Here is a 23,189-nt window from a genome sequence, read left to right as displayed (position 1 = left end):
GGGAAACTGAGAGAACCCTGGGGAAATGATCTTTCTCGGGGTCACCGGGGCTCAGGCCGCTCTTGTTCAGCATCCCAAGGGCCAGGGGATAAAAGGGACTTTTCTGCAGTTGGCACCAACGGTGCAGACCCAGCAAGTTGGAAGGGGGCACAGGCAGGGCCCCAGGGTTTGGTGGGAGAGAGGCGTTCGGGGTCTGCTGCGTTGGAGTACGGTGGGACCACCTTCGGTGGTGGTAGAGAGTGCCATCAAATCATAGCTGACTTATGCTATGCTGTGGCTTTCAAGGAAAGAGACTGACACAGGTGTTTTGTCATTGCCTGCCTCTGCATAGCTACCTCGGTTGCCTTTGGAGGTCTTCCATCCACTATGCTAACCAAGCCTGACCCTACCTGGCTTCCAAGATCTGACCGCATAACCAAGGCACTCTGGTTTATTTTTAAAAATCAGCCCTGTTTGCTAACCTGAATTCTGAATTGAGTCAGCAGGAGGGGGAAATTGAGCCTCCTTGGGCCAAGCTACACATGACGAATGACACTTGAACAGCAAGTGGACTGAGTGGAGGGCAAGTGAACAGGGAGAAATACACTTGCCGTTCAAGTGTCATTCGTCATGTGTAGCTTGGCCCTCAGTCTCCTGTGAGAGGCTGGGAAGGGGGACACCACCTGGGAAAGGGGGAAAGGGGGGCACAGGGCTAGAGGAGGCTTCCGGTGACCCAGCGTAGAAAGGATGGATGCTGTTCATTGTCCGCTCTGCAGCTTCCTCTAGAGTCTGCCAATTCCCCTTGGAAACAGAGGCAAGGGACAGCAGGGGAGAGCTACTCCCTCCCCGCTGAGTTCAGCCGCCTCTGCCACGCCATGGGGTGCTCTTGTTTTCAGCCACCCCCAAATATCTGGTTCAAAATGGAAGGTCCGCAGATGCTCTGGAAGAAGTGCGACCCCTCTTTGGCAGAGTCCACCTGTTGTGTCCCTGTGTGACTCACTGTTCTGGGCATTCTGCCCTAAGGGAAAGAGGCAGGCCTAGAGAACTCAGGTGCAGAGCTGAGACAGGCAGACTCCCGTCCTATCAAGGGAGGTTGATTTCCTTCGCACTAGAGCAACAGTACCACTGGTCACAGAGACATGGCCAAATAAGCCACCCACTCATGCCTAGCAAAGATTTATTGGAAAGAGGCCTGGCCAAGAGCAGGGAGTCACTCAGAGTTGTAGCAGGCAGCCTCTTCTGTGGCTGGGTGCTTTGGGAGTTTTTTTATTGATTTTGGGGGTGTTCATTTTTAGCACACCCTTCTTGCAAGGCGTTCAGTCCTCTCATGATTTTCTTTCCCCCTCACACACACATTTTATTCGCACAAAAACTCTGAGGGAAGTTAGGTTGAGAGAGAGTGACTGGTCCAAGCTCACCCAGTGAGCTTCCACAGTAGAGGGGGGATTTGAATCTGGGTGTCCCCAGTTCTAATCCTACACTTTAACTACAAGCCCTACTACATGCTTGTTTTCTGTCTTTAGTGTTGCAGTTTTTTTTAATGCACGTTTTATTTTTCTGGCACTTCTCTCTCCGCATGCCCTTTTGTGCCATTCCTACTGTACACTTGAAACTCAGGCCAGTAGCCCAAGAATCCTTTTCAACACAGCGGTGGAAGTTGAATACATAGTTTTGTCTTGCCCAGGTACCCCCCATTTGGCACTGTACCAGGTAAATTGGCATCATTGGCAGGGCCAGAAAGAATAGGCCGGTAACAGCGATCAGCTATGAAAGGGGCGTGCAACATCTGTGCAGATGTGGTCTACCTCTGAATATGAGACGTTTGGTCAGAAGCCACAGGGATGGGCCGTTTCTTTCATGGTCTTCAAATCCCTACAGCTCCACTTTAGGCAAATAAGCCTCGGTTTTTACCCATCTGGAAAATGGGTACAATGGTGACCTAACTCACAGGAGGGAGGGTTATAAAGCTTCCTGGATTTTAGAAATAGTTGTTAGTTGTTCAGGATTAGAGTTGTTTATTGTTCAGCATTAAAGTTCTCCCCTCCTCCTAAGGTTGCCAACTATGGGTTGGGAAATTCCTGGAGATTTGGGGGTGGAGCTTAGAGACGAATGGGGGTAGGGGGAGACTTCAGTGGGGTATTAGAGTCCACCCTCCAAAGCAGTTGTTTCCTCCAGGGGAACTGATCTTTGTTGTATGGAGAGCAGTTGTGATTCTGGGAGATTTCCAGCCCCACCTGGAGGTTGGTAACCGTGCATCCTCCTATTTGACCATAGTCTTTTCTCCTTCTTGGTGGAGTTGCAGGGATTCTTCATATGTTCCATGTGTGGAGGAAAGAGGCAGAGTCTTGTAGGCGTTGGCAGGTCAGGGGCAGACCTGGCCAGTCTTAGAAGGTCAAGTGGAAGAGCTTTGGCATTTCCAAGGATGAAGTCTAACGGGCCAAGAAGTGAAGTCCATAATCAGTGAAGCTGATCTTTCTCCCTCCAGCTCGCTACCCCTGGTTTATTCAATAACCTGGACAAACGCTGCCGCTGAGAAGGAAACACCAAATGGACCATTACAATGTCGGAGGTGGCGGTGGGTAGAAACCCCTCTTGGCGGGCTGCATTTTCTGAAAGCCCGCCGTTCTTCCCCCAAAGCCAACTCTTTCCTGGCTTCCCAGGAAGGCGAAGAGACAGCTGCAGCAGCCGCTAAAATTAGCGTGTCGTCGCTCAGAGGCGCCGGAATATAATGTGGAGCTGATGAGAAGTAATATATTAAATTTACATTTAAGATGGCCCTGGGTAAGAATTAGATTGGCATGTGGGGCTCCGGATTTTAATTGGCATAATATTTCATTTAATTACATTGTCTAATTCTGGAGTCCACATTGTCGCGGGCCTTAAATGTTAATGCGGAAGGCATTCTTCTCTGTCTTCCTTCCAGCCCCTGCACAGGGTGCCTCCGGTAGCTCTTTGTGATAAACGAGGTGACGACAGTTAACTCCTGAGCTCGCCGGTGGTAAGTGCGGTCAGCCCTGAACAAGGATCTCAGGGAGAGGTGAGGGTTGCCAACTTCCAGGTGGAATGTTTTGCATTGGTGCAGTCCTACTTCTAGGTGGGCCAGGGGACCTCCTGGAATGACAGCTGATCTCCCGATGAGAGAGGCCAGTTCCTCTGGGCGACGTGGCTGCTTTGGAGAATGAACGCTGCGGCATTGCACCCAGGGCTTTTTTTGTTTGTAAAGGTGCTAGTACTCATCTAGTTATGCTGATTTCCACCAGTTAGTACTGGTGGGTAAAAACTGCAAAATAGCCTTGATTATGCCCTCCCCTGGCTCTACCCTGAACTCCCAGGAATTTTCCAACTCAGAGTTGGCAACCCTAGGTGAACTGGAAATGGGGAGGGAGACTTGGATTGTCACCACTTTGTCTTTGGAGCAAGGCTTCTGCACCAGATGCTGCATGTTGGGTTGCAAAGAGCAGCAGGACACAAATCTGGAGAGCCAGGTTTGATTCTAGGCTCCTCTGCTTGAAGCCAGCTGGGTGACCTTGGGGCAGTCACTTAAGAGTGGCAGTACTCTAATCTGGAGAGCCAGGTTTGATTCTATGCTCCTCCACTTGAAGTCAGCTGGGTGACCTTGGGTCAGTCACAGCTCTCTCAGAGCTCTCTCGGCCCCACCCACCTCACAGGGTAATTGTCGTGGGGATAATAACAACACACTTTGTTAACCAGTTTGTTAACCAGAGAGCCACTTTGGTGTAGTGGTGAAGAGTGCGGGACTCTAATCTGGAGAACCGGGTTTGATTCCTCGCTCCTCCACTTGAATCCAGCTGGGTGACCTTGGGTCAGTCACAGCTCTCTCAGAGCTCTCTCAAATTAAATGGCTATGGTCTTTCTGAGCATGGGGCTGCTGGAAGAGGCAGCTGCACCTGTTGATTTTCTGCCTGTTCTGCAACTTCTCAAGCCTTGCTGGGAAAACTGACAACTCTGCTCAGATCTTGGGTTGGTCCCTGTATCTTTGCTTCACTTTCAGTGAAATCCTAAGCAAAGTTACTCCAGTCTAAGTCCATGGGCTTCGACTGGAGTAACTCTGCCTAGGATTTCACTGTTTGAGTCATAATTATAATAATTAAATATTGTTTTTAATTATCAATAGTCTTGTCATGTACAACTGGTATTTATCGACAGCTGATCTGTCGGTTACATTTTTGTCCCACCTTTCCTCCAAGAAGTTCAGGACAGCCTGCACTGTTCTCCCTTTCTTATTTTATCCTCACAACAACCCTGAGAGGTAGGCTAGGTTGAGAGAGTGTGACTAGCCAAATGCATCCAGAGAGCTTTAGGGCTGAATGGAGTTTCGAACCTGGGTCACCTAACACTTCCCCTGACATTTTAATCAAAGTAGAAATGCCGATGAAGATAGGTGTCAGCAGGGCCTTTTTTCTGGGAAAAGAGGTGGTGGAACTCAGTAGTGGAACTCAGGACTGCACAATGAGGTCACTTTGGGTCAGCTGGAACAAGGGGGGGTTAAAGTTTAAATCTCGCTCGGCGAAAATGGTCACATGGTCGGTGGCCCCGCCCCCTGATCTCCAGACAGAGGGGAGTTTAGATTGCCCTCCACGCAGCAGCATGGAGGGCAATAAACTCCCTTCTGTCTGGAGATCAGGGGGCGGGGCCACCAGCCGTGTGACCATTTTCAAGAGGTGCCGGAATGCTGTTCCACTGTGTTCCTGCTGAAAAAAATCCCTGGGTGTCTGTGGACGATGGCAGAAGCATCAGAAGTTATGAATTGTGGCCTTGGGGCTGGTGGAGGTCATGGGCAGGATATTATTCTCCGTTCGACCCCATTATCAGAAGGATCAGAATAAGTCATGTAGCAGAGCACCTATGCAAAGATGCTTAATTTCCATATTGGTCCCAGAATTCCACCGCTCTTGGCAGAGCACCGCAGCTACTTTGGCAGAACATTTTGATTTTTAAAAAGCGTATTGTTTTACTTGTTCAAGGCTCTTTTTCTAAAAATTAAGTGCAGGATTTCAGGCCTGACCCCAGATGACTGGTGGAGTCTAGAAATGCCGTTTGCACAGGAGAGCATCAGCCGCCACGTGGCACCAGTGGGGGGCTGACAGGTCTGGTGGCGCTGCACTTGCCCTTAGGGGGTGGCCCACCCACAAACAACTCGCTTTGTCGGTGTGGTATGTTGCCTCTCTGGGCCGTGGGCTCCTTCCTTTCCCCCCTGTCTTGGAAAGACACCTTTGGAAGTGGCAGGCGCTGCCCGTTTGTGGCTGACACCAATTATCACCAAGCACACCCTGGAGAGGAGCTTGGCCTCAGCTCTGTGAAGCGGCGCTGAATCTGTGTACATTTAATGGTAGAGTTGCCAACTTCGGGTTGGGAAATTCCTGGAGGAATTGGGGGTGGAGCCTGGGGAGGGCAGTGTTTGGTGAGGGGAGGGGCCTCAGCAGGGTATAATGCCATAGAGGCTGCCCTCCCAAGCAGCCACTTTCTCCAGAGGAACTTATGTCTGTAGTCGAGAGATAGGTTGTAATTCCAGGAGGTCTCCAGGCTCCACCTGGAGGTTGGCAACCCCATTTAAGGGTATTGTCTCTGCATGTGGCAAAGCAGGGCCATTTCTGCCAGGGGTTCCTCGCATGTAGGGTTGCCAACCTTACTCATAGGCCAAAACTCCTGTGCAACTGACAAGCCGAGCCATCCTCATGCACGAATGAGTTTGTCTGGCCCGCTTAAATCTGCATTTAAGCGGGCCAGATCTCTCAATGAGAGATCCCCAGGTCCCTGGACTCTCCCAGTGGAGGATTAGGTACCCGCACTTACCCCAGCTTCCTTCTTCATGCACATGCGCAGTGTGCATATGCTCCCGGCTCGTGTGATGATGTCACTTGTGGGAGTGACATCATCATGCAGGGATCAAAGGACGCCCCAGGTCAAAGGGGGCCCTTGTCCTCACCAGCGTGGGCTGCTCTTGCCACGGCCACAGCCCCCTCTTGCTGCCACCACTGTGTCCAGCTTTCATTTGGCGCAAAGGGGCTGTGGTGGCGGTGGCAGCGAGAGCAGGTTGCGGTGGCGGCAGAGAATAAGAAGCCTTAAAAGAGGGTTTGGCCAGGACTTGAGGTCACAGGCCCAACCATTTCAACTTGTTTACAAAATAATGGTCGCTAGTAGGGGTGTGCACCCGAAAAAGATTTGGTTTTTTTAAACACTTCAACCATAAAGGTTCAAACAGCAGAGATGCAAAGAGCAAGAAAACTTGCTTTCAAGCTTCTCCGCTCCACCGCCTTTTTTCCCAATGAAAGGCCAATTTGGAAAGACCATGGCCCTCCCTATCAGGAATGTCCACCACCAGACTGTGGCAAATGCAAACAGCTAGACAAGTGTGGTGGCTGCTGCCACTTTGCCCAAAGCTTCCCAAAGCAATACGAATCACTTTGGGAAGCTTTGCTTCGGGATTCTCAAATCGACTCAGCAATGCTGGGGCCGTTTCAGGAATCCCAAATCTTTCCAAATCAGGCCTGATTCAGGTTAAATCCCGAAGCCATAATGCCATAGAATTCACCCTCTAAAGCAGCCATTTTTTTCCAGGGGAACTGATCTCTATAGGCTGGAGATTAGCGATAATTCTGGGAGATCTCCAGCTCCCACCTGGAGACTGGCAACTAGGGTTGCCAGCCCCAGGTTGGAAAATTCCTGGAGATTTGGGGGGTGGAGTCTGGAGAAGGCAGGGGACAGGAAGGGAAGGGACCTCAGCAAGATATAATGCCATACAGTCCACGCTCCAAATCAGCCATTTTCTCCAGGGCAACTGAGCTCTATGGCCTGGAGATCAGTTATAATTCCAGGAGATCTCCTGTCACCACCTGGAGGCTGGCAACCCTACTGGCAACCCAAGGTATGAGAGCATAAGAAGCCATAAAGGAGGGTTTGGCCAGGACTCAAGGTCACAGGCCCAACCATTTCAACTTGTTTGCAAAATAATGATGGCTAGTAACCTGTCTTTTGGGGTTGTAGCGACCTTGTATGGCATAAGCATGTTCCACTTAGTTTCTCAGTCCTTTAAAGCAGGAAAAAAGAACACTCTGCCAGTGTATTTCCTTAAGGTTTCCACTGTTTGCATTCCCCACCATCCCCACCGTTCAGGAGAACTACCAATTTGCCTTTCAAATGAACGCCGAAATTTCAATGCAAGCTTCCACGAAATTTCAGTGCAAGCCTCGTTGATCGATGCTAGGCGGATTTCTCACCCTTCTTCGCCACCCCTGTACGGAACTGGCCGGAACCAGGCCCAGATTGAAACAGCAAGCAATACATTGCTTCTGTCTCAAGTCTTGTGTGGAGCAATAAAGAGAGAATTTTTAGGTGTCGAGGAAGAAAACATTTCTTTAAGAGGGCACGTTTGCAGCTCCCCACTCCCCCGGCTGAAAGCTCGAGGGGGGAAGAAACAGCAGATTTGAATCTTGCAGGATGACTGTCGGAAATAAGGAGAGGCTGGAAAGCTCCCGTAATGAGATTTTGATACCAGGATTGTGCTGAGGTTAGAAAGGCAGAAGTGGGGAGGGGGGGGCGCATGTGTGCGCATGTGCATGGCATCTGTCTTGATTTGAGATGCTGGCAAATGGCAGATCAGTGCTGGGTGTTCAATCGCTGTGAGCCAGAGAAGCTCTGATATACCCCAAAGCCTGCTTTACACAGCCCCCTGCACGTGTTTTTTTTTTCCTTTGGGGTGTGTGTGTCTTTTCCTTCATTGCCAAAATGTGAAACCCTCTTGCATCTATACACAAGAACTTCACCAATTAGTGTTGCCAGCCTCCAGGTAGGGGCTGGAGTTCTCCCAGAATTATGACCCATCTCCAGACCACAGACGTCAGTTCCTCTGGAGAAAATGGCAACTTTGGAGAAGGGATTCTATGGCCTCACGTCCCTGCTAAGCGTCCTCCAATCCTCAAACTCTGCTCATCACAGGCTCCGCCCCCAAATCTCCAGGAATCTCCCTACTCATAGCTGGCAACCCTATCCTCCAGCGAGGCCTGGAGTTCTCCTGGAACTATAACCATTCTGTCTGGGTTTTTCCTAAGGGTATAGTTTGTGACACGTCTTAGAATTGACCTTCTTCAAATTGCACCCCACCACTACGTGGGCCTGAGAAAGAAATCTCTGAATAGGGGTATGCGTGTGGACTCCAATGCAAGTGCGTATGAATGCATGCACACGCATGTTAAAGCGCTTTGCAGTGCTCGGCCTGTTACTTCACATGCTGCAAGAGATAAGCGGGTTCATACCAATTTATGTTTTCTTCGTATGGCTTCGCTGATGAACACTTCCGTTGCTTTCCAATCTAAGCGGGACAGGCAATAGCAGGGTACAGAGTACTGCTGACAGAGGGGCAGTATATCCTAGTGGTTGGGCTAGAATCCGGGAGACTCAGGTTCAAATCCCCACTGTGTCATGGAATCTCGCTGGGTGACCTCAGGCCAGTTGCATGCTTGGGCCAGCCATACTTCTTTACGCAATGAGGGATTGAAACAGGGAATACGCTGCCGGAGGAGGTGTTGATGGGCAAGGCACAGACGGCTTTATAAGAGGATGAGACAGATTCGTGGAGAACAGGTCTAGCAGCGGTTACCTGTGCTGCTATTGGCCCTTCAGAGTACCTGTGCGAGACACATGCCGGACGAGATGCACGACGGGTCTGATCCGGCAGGGCTCTTCTTATGTTCCCGGCAAAGCGGTCCTCACATAATTGGTGCAAGAATGAAGGGAGGTGAGAACAACAATGTGTTTTTCTCCCTTTCTCACAATACAAGAACTCGTGGGCACTCTATGAAATTATTGAGCAGTCGGGTTAGAACAGATAGAAGAAAATACTACTTTACACAAAGGGTGATAAACACATGGAATTCGTTGCCACAGGAGGTGGTGGCAGCTACAAGCATTGCCAGCTTCAAGAGGGGACTGGACAAATATATGGAGCAGAGGTCCATCAGTGGCTATTAGCCACAGGAGATAGATGGTATTCTCTTTGTGGGGAGGTGGTGCTCTGTTGTCTTGGTGCTGGAAGGAAGGCAGTGGGAGGGCTTCTGGTGTCCTGGCCTCACTGACAGTCCTTTAGATGGCACTGGATTTCTAGCCACTGTGTGTGACAGAATGTTGGACTGGATGGGCCACTGGCCTGATCCAACATGGCTTTGCTTATGTTCTTATGTTCTTAACAATATCAGCCAGGTTGTAAGACGAAGGTGCCGCCTGGAAGTCCCAAAGCAGAGGCTCGCCCGCCTTCAAGTGGGGCCTGGAATTGCAACTGATCCCCAAAATGGCAGAAATCGGTTCCCCTGGAGAAAATGGCTGCTTTGGAGGGTCCACTCTGTGGGATCGCTGCCCTAGTGAGCACCACTTGGGGCTGCCAGTCCCCCTGCTGCTGGGGGCGGGGGATTCCCCTGCTCCCACCCCTCCACCCCCACCCCTACTTACCTGGCCAGTGGGGGGAGAGGCGGGGGAATGCGCCTCCCAGGGCAGGCTTGCAGGCGGCACAGGGCACTCCCGTGCACCACAGTGGGCTGATCTGGCCAGTTTGGGGCCTAAATCGGCCTGCTGCAAAGCACAGCAGCACTCCAGGGCCCGTTGCGCTGCCCCAGCAATGCTCCTGTGCTCCGCAGTGGCCCAATTTGGCACCCAAAGGGCTGAAATCAGCCCCCTGTGGAGCCCGGGAACACTCCAAGGGGCGGCACGAGGCCCACGTGATGACGTCACTTCCCAGAAGTGGCATCATCGTGCAGCCCAGGAGCGCATGCGTAAAGTGCATGCGCAAAGACATCTACACAAGTGAGTGCCAGTTGCCCTGCCTTACGCCTGGGGGGGAAGGGGACCTGGCAACTCTATCTCTGTCCCCAAACCTCGCCCTCCCCAGGCTCCGCCCCTGATTCTCCAGGAATTCCCCACCCCAGAACTGGCAACCCTACCGAAGCAGCGCACGAACGTTCTCCCCAGTCCTCTGCAACCTCTGAGCATGGAGGTGCAGCCATTTCCGTATGATCACTTGACGTAGTATGATTTTTCTTCCGTCTCTCCTGAATCTATTGTCCATCAACATAATTGGGTGACCCCCCGCCCCTGCCCAACCACTTAGGGACAGTGTGAATAAGACTGTGAATCCTTTCTTTAACCGGAAAAGACTCCAGCTCCTCAGTTTTTCCTCCTAGGGAAAGGGCTCCAATCCACTGATCGTTTGGGTGCCCCACCTTGCCAGAATTTGCTCACCAGACTGACACGCCGGAGAGATGGTTGGAGTTAGGGTTGCCAGCTCCAAGTTGGGAAATTCCTGGAGATCTGGAGGGTGAAACCTGGAGAAAGTGGGGTTTTGGGGAGGGAAAGGACCTTGGCATGGCATAATTCCATAGAGTCCACTCTCCCCGCCCCCAAAGTAGCCATTTTCTCCAGGTGAACTGATCTCTGTGGCCTAGACACCAGTTGTAATTCCAGGAGATCTCCAGCCACTACCTGGAGGCTGGCAACCCTAGTTGAAGCTGCTCAAAGCTCCGGCAGTTTGGATTCTCAAGGTTGGGGATGGGTACTCATTTAGAGAGTTTTGCTTTTAAGGTGCAGGTCCCCTCAGGTGAGAATCTCAATGGCCAGAGGTGGGCTGCCACTTTGGGCTCTGAGTGGGCTCACATTGATCACGCAGAAGGCCTCGCCGTGGCTTGTTGCATCTTGGCGTGGAGCTGCCAATTTCCTCCCGGTTCTCTTTTGTGCAGCGCCTGGGCCCTGGGCCTGCTCTGTAATTAAAAGACGCTGCTTTTGCGTGGCTGAGATGCTGCCGGCTGCACGGCTGCAGAATGGTAATTAACTCTGCTAACGAGTCGATGCAATGTCACACGTGTGCTGGCTTGGGAACATCCATTCGAACAACATGGCTGGAGTGAAGATCGGTTAAATCGGTGGGAGGTGGCACACAGGCCTGTGGGACCAGACTGATTTTGCCCCCACCCCCAATGGGAGGCAGAAGGGAGGGTACTGGGGTCTACACGTGAGTAGAACCACCTTTAAAATCAATACCAGTGCCTCAGCATTAAATCAGGGCTGTGAAGGCGTTAGGAAATGATCTAGCCAGAGGTACATCTTGCAGAGCATCTATAGAGACCCACCAGTTGCAAGCATGGCAGGAATCCATCTCCTCTGCCCTCAGTGTTTGGTTTTCAGAGATATACTGCCTCTGCATAGGGAGGTTCCAAGTAACAATCATGGCTGATGACTTTTGATAGAGCCAGTCTGTGAATTTTGAAACCTCTTATAGCAGTGAGTTCCACAAGTAAATTATTTGTCTATCGTGAATTATCACCAATCAGCTTAATTGAGCAGCCCCTGAGTATTAGTGTTACAGGAAAGGGGGGGGGAATCTGTCTCTGATTTCTACACAAGCCAGGCACTGAAGGGTGCTTTTCTTGGGGGGGGGCTCTCTCCAGCTTTTAAGACTCTATGAATCTTTCCAGAATTTTTAAATTCAAACTGGGGTTTGATGATGAAGCATAGAGTATGATCATTCACATTTTCCTACCCACCCTGAGTCCTTGGGAGGGGTGGGCTACAAATCCAATGGAATAAAATTAAGATGAGAAGCTGGACATGTGTGAAATACAACAACAGGGTCTGCTCCAGTCAAACGCCTCCTTCCTGGTCTTTTTGGGGCAAAGCAATGTGGAGGGCACCAATGCCCTGTGGCGGATCAGCCTGCCTAGTTGGGGACTGGCATCTACTCGTGAGTGAAGAGCACAGAAAAACCCGAGCCGTCTCTTGGTTTCTGAATGCAAATAGGGGTGGAAGGCACTTGAGGCCAGAACTCAAGTTTCCACAGCCGAGGTGTTCCACAGTAAATATTTCTGCATGTGGCATGGCCTTGTGGCACCATTGGTGACGCCACTCTTGTGAGATGGTACACCCACTGCACGATTGATTTCCCCCACCCACCCTGTGAACCGAGTTCTACCCCCAGAGAAAGCCACTCTAGAATTCTTCCCCATGCTTCCAGTTCGACACTGGTGCGGTCTCTCTGGCTTCAGCGCACCAGCGTCTGTCGCCTCGCCTCTGTGCCAATCGCAAATCCTACGCTCTGCTATCAGTTGAGATTCCAGGACAGAACCTCTGAGCCAAGTTCTGTATTTATAGAGCCAGCCCCCTTCTTGTCGGCAGATGGTTTCGAAAGCATGGCCATTATCGCAGCTTCTCGCTCTAACACAGGTCTATCCTTTCGCGCTTCTCTTTGTGGTGGCTCTTTTTTTAAACAAAATCCAAACACGCAAATCCCCGAAGCAAATGGCAGTACAAACAGCACAGCCCGGCTTCACCAGCTGTCTCTCTTCTAACAAGAAAGCCGGGAACCAAAAGAGATGACTTCTGTTCCGTCTTGTGGGGGGTCCACAGCAGGATTGGAACAGAGGCCCACTTCTGACTCCAGCCACTCCTGTTGAACACATGTCACTCCATTCCGACGGTCATTCCTTCACTCCAGGCTCCACCCATATATGGGAGAGGCTTGGGGCACACGGACAAAAATCCGTAAATGGGCGGGGAGCTCGCTTGCACTCATGTTTAGCCTTCCCGCTTTAGATTCCCCTGCAGCACTCTAGCGCGAAAAATATTTTACTGCATGGTGGAACACTCACGCGACATCTCACTGAAAGCCATCTTGAGCTCCATCTGTTCTGTTGTGATATTTTTCTCTTTCTTTGCAGTAAGGAACAAGATTTAATTAATGAAGCAGGGGGAGGAACGGTCCCAGCAGGCGATCTCTCTGATGTTATTTTCTCTCTGTGTCCTTGGAAAAATCAGGGATCGGGGTGGTGAGAGTTGGGAGGCCGAGGTGAGCAGGCCAAGGATAGAAACTGTAGGCGAGTCTGCTAAGACTCCTCCGTTCCCGAGAACGCTTGAACCTTTACAGAGGAAGATGGAGCGGATCCAACGGCGTGGGTGGATTGAGAGCCTAGCCAAGAGGCAGAAAACCCACTTGGCAATTAGCCCGGCTGTGAGATGCGCTACGGCGAGAGGATCCATCCTTCGTTATTTGGGCACAGGAGACGGATCTGGTGGTTCGGTAGGCCGAAGCACAAGTTGATGTGAGAGCTAGAAGGGTGCAGTAGAGATACTCTCTTCTTAATATTTTGCAGCGGCTTAGCTCCTTCGAAAGTGCTTTTGGTCCCAACAAACTTTTTTTCTGTCCAGGCACAATTGATTAATAATCAATTCTGAAAGCATTTGGTCCAATCCTGTTTGAAACAGGTAAAAACTGGCTGAGAGAAGCACGTATTGGCTAGCTCCTGCGACATCACCAACACTGTCCCTGGATAGGATTTGCAACAACTAGTTCTTTTTTAATATAAAATGATATATAGGGAACATGTAAATACTGCTTTAAAATTATTTTTTTTAAAATAGGGTTTGAGGCAAAGCTGATGGCCAAAGAGGCGTCAGACATGTTGATAGGTCTGCATGTAGGTAGACTCAGAAGCCAGAATCACACTGCAGCAGAATGACATAGTACCCAGAAACAGCCTGCTCCAGGACAAACCTAAAGGAACTAACAACAGAACACACCACTGGTTGTCACCTATAGTTCCCAGCTCAAACCCATCCAACGTATCATCCGTGAGCTACAACCCATCCTGGAAAATGATACCTCTCTCTCAGAAGCCCTGGATTGAAGACCTCTCCTTGCCTACAGACGGCCCCCCAACCTTAAACGACTTCTCACCCACAATCATGAATCGGCCAGCAGAGTCACCAGCACAGGTACCAGGCCCTGCAACAGACCCAGATGCCAGCTCTGCCCCTATATCTACCCAGGAAATACAATTACAGGACCCAATGGCATCAACTACACTGTCTCTGGCTCTTACAGCTGCTCATCCTCCAATCTGATATATGCCCTCATGTGCCAACAATGTCCTTCTGCTCTGTACATTGGACAAACCAGCCAACCTCTACGCAAAAGAATAAATGGACACAAATCTGACATTAAGAATGGCAACATCCAGAAACCAGTGGGAGAACACTTCAATCTACCAGGACATTCCATCAAGGACTTAAAGGTCACTGTAGTTCAACAGAAACCTTTCAAAGACAGAATCCAACGGGAAGCTGCTGAGTTGGAATTCATATGTAAATTTGACTCAGTCAGACTTGGATTGAATAGAGACTGTGAATGGTTATCTCATTATCAGAAGTAACTGATTTCATTAACAAAAGCAAACTGATCTCATTATCAGAAGTAAACTGATTTGCATCTACTCCCCCCTCCTCTCACCACCTGTATATATCTGGCCAGTTTCTTCCTACCCTCCATGCATCTGATGAAGAGAACTGTTGTTCTCAAAAGCTTATGCTACAGTAGAGTTGGTTAGTCTTAAAGGTGCTACTGGATTCTTCACTATTTTGCTACTACAGACTAACATGGCTAACTCCTCTGGAATGGCACATGTTTATCCTTCCTTCTTCCAACAAGCTGAAGGGAAACTATGTGGTTCCCCTTCCCTATTTCATCCTCGCAACAGCCCCGTGAGGTAGCTTAGGTTGAGAGGGAGTGACTGGCTTATGGGTCACCCAGCCGATTACATGGCAATATGGGAATTCGACCCCTGGTCTCTCATCCCACCACCATGGCTCAATGCTCAATCTCCTCTTGCCCTAAGCATTAATTCGAATTAATTGGGAAATTCCTGGATATTTGGGGGTGCAGCTTGAGGAAGGGAGTCCTCAGTAGAGATGGGCACGAACCGAAATATGAACCAAAGTTTCTGACAAACCAGGCCGGTTCGTGGTTCGCGAACCAGTGGTTCGTCAGAGCCCATTTCTGACAAACTGCCTCCAACTTTAGGCTGGTTCGTTTTTTGGTTCATCACTGTAGACAGCCTGGCACCGCTCAATCAGTTTCCTAGGCAACAGAGGATGGACTTCCTGCAGACCTTCTGCTGACCCGGAAGTGACCTTCTGATGGCCCGGAAGTGATGATTTGCTGACTTGGATGTGATGTTTTCACAAACTAAATAAACCGGTTCACGACCAGGGCAGGTTCTTGAAAGTTCATGGTTCATGGTTCATGAAATGTGACGAACCATGAACTGCACGATTCGGTTTTTCCCGTTCGTGCCCATCTCTAGTCCTCAGTTGGGTATAATGTCAAAGAGTCCACCTCCAAAGCAGCCATTTTCTCCAGGGGAGCTGATCTTTGTAATCTGGAAAGCCGTTAACTTTATTATTATTTATTTATTATTATTATTATTTATGTCATTTATAGTCCACCTTTCTCACTGAAACTCAAGGCGGATGACATAGTATGAGATTAGTACAGTCAGTATTAAGGACATTGTCATAAACAGTGCCACAGGGTAAATAAATACAAGTTTACAAAGACATGGCATTAGCAAGAATCCAATACAAAGTGGAAGAAATGCTGAAACAGAACATAAGCAATTCTGAGATTGACATTAGTCAACATGAAACACAGGTAGCTCAGAGGAGTACATATTTAAAGCAACAGAGAGTACATAAGGCAACATAGTGGTGAAGTCTATCGTCCCGAACCCATTAGCGAAGCACCTGAGACCCCCCCAACTGAGTAAAAAGGCTTTTTGAATAATTTGATTTTGTATCATTTGCCGAAAACTTGGTAGGGTTGCCAGTCTCCCGCTGGGGTGAGGGATCCCCCACTCCCTCTCTCCCCCCTCCCCCTGCTTACCTAGCCAACGGGGGAAAAGTTGGGGAACGTGCCTCCGAGAATAGGCCAGATTGGGCCGCTGCAGAACACAGGAGCACTCCAGGGGCCCATTGTTCTGCCCCAGCATTGCTCCTGCGCTCCACACTGGCCCAATTCAGGCTGATCAGGCTCAGTTCAGCCTGCTGCGGAGCGCAGGAGTGTGTCCAGGGACGGCATGTGGCCTGTGTGATGACATCACTTCCTGAAATGATGTCATCATGCAGACCGGGAGCACATATGCAAGGGCACTACTGAGGTAAGTGCCAGGTCTCCCACCTCCTGCCCAGAGGATAAGGGGACCTGGCAACCCTAAAACTAGGAGCATGGGAGCAATCCTGATCTCCTCAGGCAGGCCATTCCACAGAGAAAGCCTGTATACAGGTTGCTATTGATTTCGCCCATGTGCAGGGTGGCGCCCTCTGGAGCCTCCACATGAAAAGCAGCCTGTGCCTGGCTTGTCACCACCCTGCCACCCCACCCCACCCCCATGATCGTGGCTTTGGGGGGGAGGGCAGGCGAGCGATTGCCACTGCTCGATCCCCCCTTCACCCCCCAGGATTTCGACTTGCGGAGGGCGAGGCAGTTGAACGAGGCTTGTCTGCCACCACTCAATCCCCCTCTTGCCCCTCAGGATCACGACTTGTGGGTGGGGTAAGGCAGGCGAGCGAGGCTTGCCCACCACCACTCGATCCCCCCTTGCCCCTCAGGATTGCGGCTTGCGGGGGGCAGTTTGTGGGGGGCGACGCAGGCAAGTGAGTCTTGCCCGGCTTGCCTGTGCTGCTGGGGCTTCCTGGCCTACACGTTGCCGGCCGACGAAGTACTTATCCCCACATACTGCGCATGCGCGGGGATAAGCTGTGAGTCTTCTCAAGCACACTTTCTCAATTATATTTAAGGATAATTCTATATTTTATAAACCTACATACTTAATCAGTGATGGTTAATAATAAGTGAGTTTAATAATAATTCTATATTTTATATACCTACATACTTACTCACTGAATAAGTATGTCGGTATATAAAATATAGAATTATTATCATCTGGAGATCAGAGCATACTTATTCACTGAATAAGTATGTAGGTATATAAAATATAGAATTATTATTAAACACAATCCTCCGGTGTCCCATTTCTAATTATACACCAGCTGGAAAGTGCAGTATAACAAGTGTAAACAAATCCGACACGAAGGTCTTCTCACTTCAGCGGCGCCTGGGGAAATCTTTTTATTTAAAAAAAATATTATTATCATCTTTTTTAAAAAGTCGAAGCGGCTAATGCCACGTTGGGGGATTAGGGAGACTTTGAGTTAGGTAGGCCTCGGCAAAAATTAATTTTCATCCTGTATGAGAAAGAGAATCGAAGTTGCATGCAGCAAAGAAAAACTCAGACTGCTTGCTTCTATTTTTCCTCTCCCGGCTTCCCACCCCAGCAGCCTCTTTTCAAGCAACAGGGAGGGGAGGAGCAGGTGGAGGGCTAATTTGTACAACTGGGCAGAGGACAGGCAGGATCTAATTTGTGGTGCCAGGGCAATAAAAGCCACCTTTCCTCTGCCACCACGAGGATTCGTGAACCTAGGCAGATCACAAGAGGTAGGGCAAGAAGGGTTACATCACTGCTTAGTTCTCATGGACCCTTCTTACATGCCCGGGGTAATGCCAATTGCCCACTTTGGGATCAGGAAGCAATTTTCCCCAGGCCAGTTCGGCTAGGATCCTGACAGTGTTTTGCTGTCTTCTGGGCATGGGTATGGAGTAGGGTTGCCAGCCTCCAGGTAGTGGCTGGATATCTCCCGGAATTACAACTTGTCTCCAGGCCATAGAGATCAGTTCACCTGGAGAAAATGGCTACTTTGGGGGGGGGGGGTGGATTCTAAGGAATTTTGCCATGCCAAAGTCCTTTCTCTCCCCAAACCGCACTTTCTCCACGTTTCACCCCCCAGATCTCCAGGAATTTCCCAACTTGGAGCTGGCAACCCTAGCATGGAGTGTGTGTGTTGGGGGGGAGGAGGTAGTTGTGAATTTCCTGCATTGTGCAGGAGGCTGAAGTTAGGGTTGCCAGCCTCCAGGTAGTGGCTGGAGATCTCCCGGAATTACAACTGATTCCCAGGCCACCGAGATCCATTCCTCTGGAGAAAATGGTGCTTTGGAAGGTGGACACTAAGGTATTATACCTTGCTGAAGTCCCTCCCCTCACCAAACCCCGCCCTCTCTAGGCTCCACCCCCCCAAATCTCCAGGAATTTCCGAACCTGGAGCTGGCACCCCTAGTTGAACTAGTTGACCCTGGAGGGCCCTTCCAACTCTACAGTTCTATGATTCTTTTCATTTTTGCCTTCAAAAATCCAAATTGTGCCAATGTTTTATTGCTTGCCAGTTGATCAAGCCACCTTTTGACTGCAAAGGCCCGGTTGGACTGTTCTTTACTCATCATCTTCCCCCCACCTTCATCTTCCTTCCTCGAACCCGAGTGGCCCATCACCAGCAGTATCCCATTGCCGTTCCGTTGCCAATCCATGGCTCAGTCCTCTAGTCCCTGTATCCTTTCATTAGCTGTTTGTAACAAATTGGTGTTTTGCTCTGGGCCACGTGGGAAAAGTTTGGCTGTTCTCTTTCCAAGTGCCGTCCATAGGTCCTTTTGGAGATGAAATCAGTTCCTTAGAAGTTTGGCAGTCTTCGTTTCACAACGCCCTTGGGAGGCAGGCAGCTAGAATTTCCTTTCTCCAAATGGGGAAACTGAGGCAGAGGTAGCGGACTGACATCCCCCAAACCCAGCTGCGAATCCCCAACTACTTTGGGATTTGAAACTGTTGTGAATGTGTAGGACAAGAGGGCGAGTCCACTGGGGAAGACTGGGGGGGTGAAAATGTATTCACTAGCATCTCGTCGAAGTGAGTCGATTTATATTTAAGTAATGTTTTAAATCCATTCTTTCTTGGGACACTCATTTTTGGGGCTCGAGGTAGAGTCTGAGGTTTTTTAAGACAGGCACGGACTCTGCCACCTACGTTCAGGCTTGGACCGTAAGGCACTTAACGCAGATTAATTATTCCATAGTGGTATTTAATTGCTTTCTTGGTTTCCTTCTTTGTGCTAAGTATATTCAACTGATGATATCTGGAACCAGATGATGTGGTGGCTGATCATTAGTTTTAGACAGAGAGCTTTCTTAAAGACTAGAGAATATGATAGTGTCGGCCTATACATAGTTACAGCTAGGGCTGCCAACCTCCAGGCGGGGCCTGGAGATTTCCTGGAATTGCAACTGATCTCCAGATTACACAGACCAGTTCCCCTGGAAGAAATGGTTGCTTTGGAGGGTGGACTCTAAGGCATTAGACTCTGCTGGGGGGGTCTCTCCCCTCCCCAAACCACCCTCTCTTCCCAGGCTCTGCCCCCAAATCTTTAGAAATATCCTAACTCAAAGGTGGGGACCCAAGTTACATCCTTATAATAACAACAACAACAACAACAACATTCGATTTATATACTGCTCTTCAGGACAACTTAATGCCCACTCAGAGTGTTTTACAAAGTATGTTATTATTATCCCCACAACAAACACCCTGTGAGGTAGGTGGGGCTGAGAGAGCTCCAGAGAGCTGTGACGAGCCCAGGGTCATCCAGCTGGCTTCAAGTGGAGGAGTGGGGAATCAAACCCGGCTCTCCAGATTAGAGTCCCGCACTCTTAACCACTACACCAAACTGGCTCTTCTAAATGGGTGGAAGTTGATGGGCTTAGAAGGAAGTCCAGTAGCACCTATAAGACTAACAAAATTAGTGGCAGGGTATGAGAAATCAGCATTGGTCATGAGACAGGAAGCCTAGGTCTCGATTCAGTCCAGGGGGATGCATTGTCTTGAGCTTCATTATCAGTTGCAATTCAGCTGTCTCTCTTTCTAATATCCCTTTGAAATTCTCCTGCAGGAGAACTGCTACTTTTAGGTCAGCAACTGAATGTCCTGGAAGGTTAAAATGCAGCCCCACTGGTTTTTGAATGTTTTGGTTGCTGATGTCAGACCTATGTCCATTAATTCTTCGTCAAAGGGGCTGGCCAGTTTGTCCAGTGTAGAGAGTGGAGGGGTGTTGCTGGCACATGATGGCGTAAATCCCATTGGAGGATGAGCAGGCGTATGACCCCGAGATGGTACGGCTGATGTGGTTGGGTCCGCTGATGGTGTTGCTCGGATCGATATGAGAGCAAAGTTGGCATCTTGGTTTGCCGCAGGCCTTGGTACCAGAGTCCATGTTAGCGTTAAGTGGTTTATCTTTGTTATCTGCACAGGATGGCACTCTAAAGCTGTTGACAGAAATGGAACCTTCTCTACTGAGGCAGTCTACTTCTAAATGCCTGATAAGGGGATTAACCAACCACCCGAGGAAGGTCATCGCCCCATGCCTTCCTTGGGGGTGTCCTTGGAGCAGGGGATCAAGACTGACCTTTTTGATCTGACCCGGCAAGTATGTCTCCATCAGGTCAAAGCCTTGTCAATGCCTGTCTGGTAGTGGAGTCTCATCTGCATTGAGAATAGGGTTGCCAACACGGGTGTGGGAAATTCCTGGAGATTGGGGAGGGTGTAGAATTTTCAGAGGGTGAAGTTTTAGGCAGAGAAGGCGCTTGGCATGGATGGTGTTCCATAGAGTTGATCCTTTGAAACTGCTGTTTCCTCCAAGGGTACTGATTTTGGTTGTTCGCAGATCAGTTTCAGGTGGATAGCCATGGTGTTAGTCTCTCTTAGAAGAGCACTATTTGGTCCAGTTGCACCTTAAAGACCAACTAGATGTCTCAGGGTATGAGCTTTCAAGAGTCAGAGCTCCCTTTATCAGACATGAGGAAATCATTTGCAATTCCAGGAGAATGCCAACCGCCCCTTCCCCCAGGATGTTGGCAACTCTAAAATGTGGGAACAATTCTAGATTGCCAGGTCCAGGCAGGGAAATGCCTGGAGATTTGGAGGGGAGGTGGATCTCGGAGAGGGTAGGGTTTGAGGAGGGGTGGATCTCAGCAGGTTATCATCCTGTCGAATACACTGTCCAAAGCAGCCATTTTCTCCGGAGGAACTGATCTTTGTCACTTAGAGGTCGGTTGTAATTCAGGGAGATCTCCAGCCACCACCTGGAGGTTGGCCACCCTAACTGGATGGAGCATTATTGTGCACACACAGAAATATCCACATTGTCTCATTGCCCCCTGGGTCCATCCACTATGACCTCTTTTGAATTGCATTCCTCTTCCCCAGAACGCTGCCATCTTTACTTCTGGGCACGGCTCCTATACTTTGAACTGCCTCGTGACAGATGGATAGCCTGTCAAAAAACAGTTAAAGAGCATGGTGTGTGTGTTTGTGTGTGTGTGTAACAATACACACATGCACTATCAGTACAATCCTATCCATGACAACTGGGTCCCCCTGTCAACCAGCAGTGGGCTGGGGGGGGGGAATTACTGGGTCTGGGGGCAACATGCTAGAGACACTTCCAGGCACATGGGGACTGATGTCAGCATGTGGGGATGCTGTCAATGTCCCACCCACCCCCGTTTCCTGCCATTTTGCTTCCCGTTGGCCAGCTGAACAGCTGCAGGAAGTGCCCACTGGTGGCAAGGGATGCCCCACCAGTGTTGGGGGAATGTTAATAAGAACGGTTGCATTCAGCCCATGGGCCGTCTAGTCTAGGGTTGCCAGCTCCAAGTTGGGGAATTCCTGGAGATCTGGGGATTGAAATCTGGAGAAAGTGGGGTTTGGGGAGGGAAAGGACCTTGGCATGGCATAGTTCCATAGAGTCCACCCCCCAAAGTAGCCCTTTTCTCCAGTTGTAATTCCAGGAGATCTCCAGCCACTACCTGGAGGCTGGACAGAGAGGGAACAAGCCCACGGGAAGCACGCATAAAACTAATCAAAGAATTTGCAAAATTGTATTCAAAGAGCAAGTGCTACCTGGAGGCTGGCAACCCTAATCTAGTCCAGCACCCTGTCTCGCACATTGGCCAACCAGTTACCCAGCAGGGCCAACCACAGGGCATCGCAGCGGCAGCCCTCCCGGCCCCTGCAGAGTTACCCCAGTTTAAACCCATGGAGATCTCGAGCCTTAGACTGGAGTAGCCGGCGTAGGACTGCCCTGGAGGCAACCCTTTCTGTCTGCGAGCCTCTGAGGCAACATCTGGAAACCGGGCACCGAAACAGGTTTTGTTATATTTTCTGCCAAGTCCCAAAGGACGCTGGGACGCGCCAGGTAACGCTTGAACAAAGGGCTGCAGGATCCCGGAGGGGGTCTTGCCCACGTCACCAGCCTGTGAGGCCTGTCGGCTGGTGACGCCAGCACGAGCAGCCCCCAGAGAAGCAGGAGAGAGCGGCTAATTGGAGCCGGGAATTGGGAGCTTCCCCAAGAAGGCCTCGGGAGGGAGCTGAAGACGGTGTTTGCCGCACATTCGGGACACTTGATATCCCGCTCTGTTCTGTAAGGGGAGACAAGAGGTCTCTGCCCCCGAGGCACTCCAGTCTCAAGTTTGACGGCGGTGGGGAGAGGGATGGAAGTCAACAAGGCAGCCTTTCTTTAGGCTTCCTCTGCCTTCTCTCTCCACCTTTATAACGCACCCATGCACACGTGCGCAACCCAAGGCATTTAGGAGCCTGCAAGGAGTCTGCCAAATAACAGCCCCCCTTCCGTTAATTAACATGAAGCACAACAACAACAACAACAACAGCAACAACAAACTGAGTGCTTGCATGCCTTTCTTCTGGATAGATTAGTGCCCACTCACAGCAGTGAACAAAGCCAGTATTATGATTATCCCTGCAATACACTCGGGAGCCGGGGCTGAGAGGAAGGGTTCACCCAAGGCTGCCTGCTAAGCTCATGGCAGGAGTGGAATTCGAACCAGCAGAGTGCTGACTCACTGCCTGACCACTTATGCTACCCTAACTCAAGTAACAGTGCACTTATATACTGCTCTTCTAGACAGATCGGAGCACACTCGGAGAGGTGAATGAAGTCAGTGCTATCATTATCCTCAAAATAATGTTGGGGAGCTGGGCTGAGAGGAGTGGCTTCCCCAAGGCAACTTATTGAGCTCATAGCAGCAGTGGGATTCGAACCAAGAGAGCGCTGAGTCACAACCCAACCACTTAACCACTACGGTGCAGCAGCTGTCACTGAAATAAATGGGCTCATCAATGCTTGTGCGTACTGTATTTCCTTGGTGTAATTGTACAGTGGCAGCAGCCCAGGGAGGCGGGGAGGGGGGGGTCATGCTGCGTCCAAGCAAGACTGTACGTGGCACTTTTCTTTGAGAAGGTGGCAGTGTTGGCTTTAATTTTTGGCAGAGGGCCCTGAGATGGGAGCTTTTTAAATGCAGTGTGCCGGTGTATAAAACTTGAAAGCCAATGGACTGTGCTGCTTTGGACACAGTTTCTCTCTCTTTGCCTCGGTTTTGCCCAGCTGTAAAATGGGAACAACAGAGATATTTGCTTCAGACAGCG

This window comes from Eublepharis macularius, chromosome 1 (assembly GCF_028583425.1).
Source record: "Eublepharis macularius isolate TG4126 chromosome 1, MPM_Emac_v1.0, whole genome shotgun sequence".
Taxonomy (NCBI): Eukaryota; Metazoa; Chordata; class Lepidosauria; order Squamata; family Eublepharidae; genus Eublepharis; species Eublepharis macularius.
The sequence above is the reverse complement of the archived record's forward strand: the minus strand, read 5'-3'. Positions refer to the sequence as shown.